We start from the raw sequence: 6,280 nt of genomic DNA on the forward strand, positions 1-6,280 counted from the left end.
GAGATGGACGGCCGAGCAGTGAGCTTCAATTTGAATGAGGCTATGAAGCACCCTCTGAAAGACCATTTCATCTTCCAGTGCGAGGTCCAAGTGTGGGGAACCCCTCTGAACACAATGAGGACATTCTGCCATCATCATTGGCTCCAGACGATCCAGTGCCTAATCAGGAGTAGAAATTGGAGTTAAAACCCCTTCCACCCCACCTCAAGTATGCTTACCTTGAGGATAATCAGAAGCTCCTAGTTATCATTGCAAGGGAACTCACAGCCCAACAGGAGGAGCAGTTGCTTAGTGTGCTGCGAAGACACAAAAAAGCAATTGGGTGGAGCTTGGCAGATATAGTAGGCATCAACCCTCAAGTTTATGAGCACATAATATTTTTAGAAGAGGGAGCAAGGCCTGTTCATCAACCCCAACGAAGGCTGAATCCCACCATCTTAGAGGTTGTCAAGAAGGAAGTGACCAGACTACTAGAAGCAGATATCATCTACTCCATCTCAGATAGCGAATGGGTCAGTCCAGTGCAAGTGGTGCCCAAGAAGTCTGGAGTCACAACAGTAAAGAATGAGCAATGAGAGCTCATAGCAACTAGAGTGCAGAATTCTTGGAGGGTGTGCATTGACTACAGGCGTCTCAACCAGGCCACTCGTAAGGATTACTATCCCTTGCCATTCATTGATCAAATGCTGGATCGCCTGTCAGGTAAATCATATTACTGTTTTTTAGACGGTTACACAGGCTATTTTCAGATTCATATAGCTCCTTAAGATCAGGGAAAGACTACTTTTACATGTCCCTTTGGAATATATGCTTATAAGAGGATGCCTTTTGACTTATGCAATGCACCAGCTACTTTCCAAAGGTGCATAATGAGTCTTTTCTCTGATCTTATTGAGAATTGTATGAAAGTTTTCATGGAGGATTTTAGCATATACGGTGATTCCTTTAGCCTTTGCTTGTATAGTTTATCTAGAGTATTAGACAGGTGCGTTAGATCAAACCTTGTTTTGAATTTTGAAAAGTGTCATTTTATGGTCAAACAAGGTATTGTTCTAGGACATGTTGTCTCTAATACTGGTATTTCTGTGGATCCGGCAAAGATAAATGTCATTTCTAGTCTGCCTTATCCCTCATCTGTGAGGGAAGTCCATTCGTTCCTTGGCCATTGGTGCACGAAATTGTGATCATCAACAATGGCTCCAAAGACTTGGTGTTCTTAAACATGAATCACACTTTGTCACAACTCCGCACAACTAACCAGTAAGTGTACTGGGTCATCCAAGTAATACCTTACGTGAGTAAGGGTCGATCCCACAGAGATTGTTGGTATGAAGCAAGCTATGGTCATCTTGTAAATCCCAGTCAGGCGGATTCAACTGTATTAAGAAATTATAGTAAACGAAAATAAATAAAATAGGATAGAGTTACTCATGTAAATCAATGGTGGGGATTTCAGATAAGTGTATGGAGGTGCTGGGTTTCTTCCGAATCTCTGCTTTCCTACTACTTTTATCCAATCTTTGTCACTCCTTTCTATGGCAAGCTGTATGTAGGGCATCACCGTTGTCAATGGCTACATCCCATCCTCTCAGTGAAAAAGGTCCAAATGCTTTGTCACAGCACAGCTAATCATCTGTCGGTTCTCGATCATGTTGGAATAGAATCCATTGATTCTTTTGCATTTGTCATCACGCCCGACAATCGCGAGTTTAAAGCTCGTCACAGTCATTTATTCCAGAATCCTACTCGACGGAAGTGGTTGTCAGGCACGCGTTCATAAGGATGGATGATGATGAGTGTCACGGATCATCACATCCATCAAGTTGAAGTACGAATGGTATCTTAGAACAGGAATAAATCAAATTGAATAGAAAATAGTAGTAATTGCATTAAAACTTGAGGTACAGCAGAGCTTCACACTCTTAATCTATGGTGTGTAGAAACTCTACCGTTGAAAATACATAAGTGATGAAGGTCAAGGCATGGCCGAATGGCCAGCCCCCAATGTCTAAGATCGCATAAACTGCTCCAAGATGTCTAATACAATAGTAAAAAGTTCTATTTATACTAAACTAGCTACTAGGGTTTACAGAAGTAAGTAATTGATGCAAAAATCCACTTCCGGGGCCCACTTGGTGTATGTTTGGGCTGAGCTTGATCTTTACACGAGCTGAGGCTTATCTTGGAGTTGAACGCCAAGTTGTAACGTGTTTTTGGCGTTCAACTCTGGTTCGTGACGTGTTTCTGGCGTTTGACTCCAGAATGCAGCATAGAGCTGGCATTGAGCGCTAGTTTACGTCATCAAATCTCGAATAAAGTATGGACTATTATATATTGCTGGAAAGCTCTGAATGTCTAATTTCCAAATCCGTTGAGAACGTGTCATTTGGATTTCTGTAGCTCCAGAAATTCCATTTTGAGTGCAGGGAGGTCAGAATCCAACGACATCAGCAGTCCTTTGTCAGCCTTTTATCAGAGTTTTGCTCAGGTCCCTCAATTTCAGCCAGAAATTACCTGAAATCACAGGAAAACACACAAACTCATAGTAAAGTCCAGAAATGTGAATTTAGCATAAAAACTAATAAAAACATCCTTAAAAGTAGCTAGATCCTACTAAAAACTACCTAAAAATAATGCCAAAAAGCGTATAAATTATCCGCTCATCACAACACCAAACTTAAATTGTTGCTTGTCCCCAAGCAACTGAAAATCAATTAGGATAAAAAGAAGAGAACATACTATAAATCCCAAAATATCAATGAATATTAATTCTAATTAGATGAGCGGGACTTGTAGCTTTTTGCTTCTGAACAGTTTTGGCATCTCACTTTTTCCTTTGAAGTTTAAAATGATTGGCATCTATAGGAACTTAGAATTTCAGATAGTGTTATTGATTCTCCTAGTTGAGTTTGTTGATTCTTGAACATAGCTACTTTCATGAGTCTTGGCCGTGGCCCTAAGCATTTTGTTTTCCAGTATTACCACCGGATACATAAATGCCACAGACACATGACTGGGTGAACCTTTTCAGATTGTGACTCAGCTTTGCTAAAGTCCCCAGTTAGAGGTTGCCAGAGCTCTTAAGCACACTCTTTTTGCTTTAGATCATGACTTTAACCACTCAGTCTCAAGCTTTTCACTTGGACCTGCATGCCACAAGCACATGGTTAGGGACAGCTTGATTTAGCCGCTTAGGTTTGTATTTTATTTCCTTGGGCCCTCCTATCCATTGATGCTCAAAGCCTTGGATCCTTTTTACCCTTGCCTTTTGGTTTTAAGGGCTATTGGCTTTTTCTGCTTGCTTTTTCTTTTTTTTCTTTCTATTATTATTATTTTTTTCGCAAGCTTTTGCTTTTTCACTGCTTTTTCTTGCTTCAAGAATCAATTTTCATGATTTTTCAAATTGTCAATAGCATTTCTCTTTGTTAATCATTCTTTCAAGAGCCAACAATTTTAACATTCATAAACAACAAGATCAAAATTATGCACTGTTCAAGCATTCATTCAGAAGACAAAAAGTATTGTCATCACATCAATATAATTAAACTAAATTCAAGGATAATTTCAAAATTCATGTACTTCTTGTTCTTTTGAATTAGAAACATTTTTCATTTAAGAGAGGTGAAGGATTCATGGAATTATTTATAGCCTTAAGACATAGTTACTAAATACTAATGATCATGTAACAGAGACACAAATATAGATGACATAATAAGCATAAAAACAGAATAATAAGAACAAGGAATGAATCCACCTTAGTGATGGTGGCACTTTCTTCTTGAAGAACCAATGATGTCCTTGAGTTCTTCTATGTCTCTTCCTTGCCTTTGTTGCTCCTCATAGTTGTGTGGAGGAAAATGTATCCCCTGAGGTATCTCAGGGATTTCTTGATGAGGGAATTCCTCATGCTCTCTTGATGTGCAGTCAAATGCTCTTCTACTGAGTTATGAACCCATGAGATAAATCTCTCCATCTCCTATGACTCGGAGGTGGAAAAAATTTTTTTGTCTTCCCTTTTCTCTTTTTTTTTTTGAGGTTTCTCTGGCCTTATGTGCCATTAATGGTTATAGAAAAACAAAAAAGCTATGCTTTTACCACACCAAACTTAGAATGTTGCTCGCCCTCGAGCAAAAGAAGAAAGAATAGAAGAAGAAGAAGAAGATATGGAGGAGAGGGAGAGAGGTGTGGATTCGGCTATGTAGGGTGGGTTTGGGTGGGAAAGAGATGATGGATGTGAGTGGTGAAGAGGTAATGGGGAAGAGAGATTGAGGTGATTGGTGAAGAAGAGAGAAGGTGAGTTGAGGTAAGTGGGGATCCTGTGGGGTCCACAGATCCTGGGATGATCCTGTGGTGTCAAGGATTTACATCCCTACACCAATGAGGCATGTAAAACGCCCTCTGCATGTAATCCTAGCATTTAACACCAGATTGGTGCTTGTTTCTGCCGTTAAACGCCAGCTTTAAGCTTGTTCTGGGCGTTCAACGCCCATCTGCAGCATGTTTCTGGTGTTGAACGCCAGCTTTCCTCGGTGTGCAATCCTGGCATTTAAACGCCAGATTGCTGCATGTTTCTGGCGTTCAGCGCCAGATCCATGCTCTGTTCTGGCGTTGAACGCCAGCCAGATGCTCCTTACTGGCGTTTAAACGCCAGTAAGTCCTTCCTCCAGGGTGTGATTTTTCTTCTGCTGTTTTTGATTCTGTTTTTAATTTTAGTAATTTTTTTTCGTGACTCCACATGATCATGAACCTAATAAAACATAAAAGAACAATAAAAAGAAAAATAAAATTAGATAAATAAAAATTGGGTTGCCTCTCAATAAGCGCTTCTTTAATGTCAATAGCTTGACAGGGGGGCTCTCATGGAGCCTCACAGGTGATCAGGTCAGTGTTGTAGACTCCCAACACCAAACTTAGAGTTTGATTGTGGGGGCTTTGTTTGACTTTGTACTGAGAGAAGCTTTTCATGCTTCCTCTCCATTGTTAAAGAAGAAGATCCTTGAGTCTTAAACACAAGGTAGTCTCCATTCAATTGAAGGACTAATTCTCATCTATTAACATCTATCACAGCTCCTGCTGTGGCTAGGAAAGGTCTTCCAAGGATGATGCATTCATCCTCCTCTTTCCTAGTGTCTAAATTATGAAATCAGTAGGGATGTAAAAGCCTTCAACCTTTACCAACACGTCCTCTGCCAATCCATAAGCTTGTCTTACTGACTTGTCTGCCATTTGCAATGAAAATATGGCAGACTGTACCTCAATGATCCCCAGCTTCTCCATTACAGAGAGTGGCATAAGATTTATGCTTGACCCTAGGTCACACAGAGCCTTTTCAAAGGTCATGGTGCCTATGGTACAGGGTATTGAGAATTTGCCAGGATTTTGTCTCTTTTGAGGTAAGGTTTGCTGAACCCATGTATCTAGTTCACTGATGAGCAAGGGAGGTTCACCTTCCCAAGTCTCATTACCAAATAACTTGGCATTCAGCTTCATGATAGCTTCTAGATATTGAGCAACTTGCTCTCCAGTTACATCTTCATCCTCTTCAGAGGAAGAATAGTCTTCAAAGCTTATGAATGGTAGAAGGAGGTTTTAATGGGATCTCTATGGTCTCTATATGAGCCTCAGATTCCCTTGGGTCCTCAATAGAAAACTCCTTCTTGCTTGAGAGACGTCCCATGAGGTATTCCTCATTGGGATTTACGTCCTCTCCTTCCTCTCTAGGTTCGGCCATGTTGATTATATCAATGGCCTTACACTCTCTTTTTGGATTCTCTTCAGTATTGCTTGGGAGAGTACTAGGAGGAATTTCAGTGATTTTCTTACTCAGCTGGCCCACTTGTGCCTCTAGATTTCTGATGGAGGACCTTGTTTAATTCATGAAACTTAAAGTGGCCTTAGACAGATCAGAGACTAAATTTGCTAAGTTAGAGGTATTCTGTTCATAATTCTCTGTCTGTTGCTGAGAAGATGATGGATAAGGCTTGATATTGCTGAGCCTATTTCTTCCACCATTATTAAAGCCTTGTTGAGGCTTTTGTTGATCCTTCCATGAGAAATTTGGATGATTTCTCCATGATGAATTATAGGTGTTTCCATAAGGTTCACCCATGTAATTTACCTCTGCCATTGCAGAGTTCTCAGGATCATAAGCTTATTCTTCAAAAGATGCCTCTTTAGTACTGTTGGATGCATTTTGCCATCCATTCAGACTTTGAGAAATCATGTTGACTTGCTGAGTCAACATTTTGTTCTGAGCCAATATGGCATTCAGAGCATCAAT

Source organism: Arachis duranensis, chromosome 1, assembly GCF_000817695.3.
Source record: "Arachis duranensis cultivar V14167 chromosome 1, aradu.V14167.gnm2.J7QH, whole genome shotgun sequence".
Classification (NCBI taxonomy): domain Eukaryota; kingdom Viridiplantae; phylum Streptophyta; class Magnoliopsida; order Fabales; family Fabaceae; genus Arachis; species Arachis duranensis.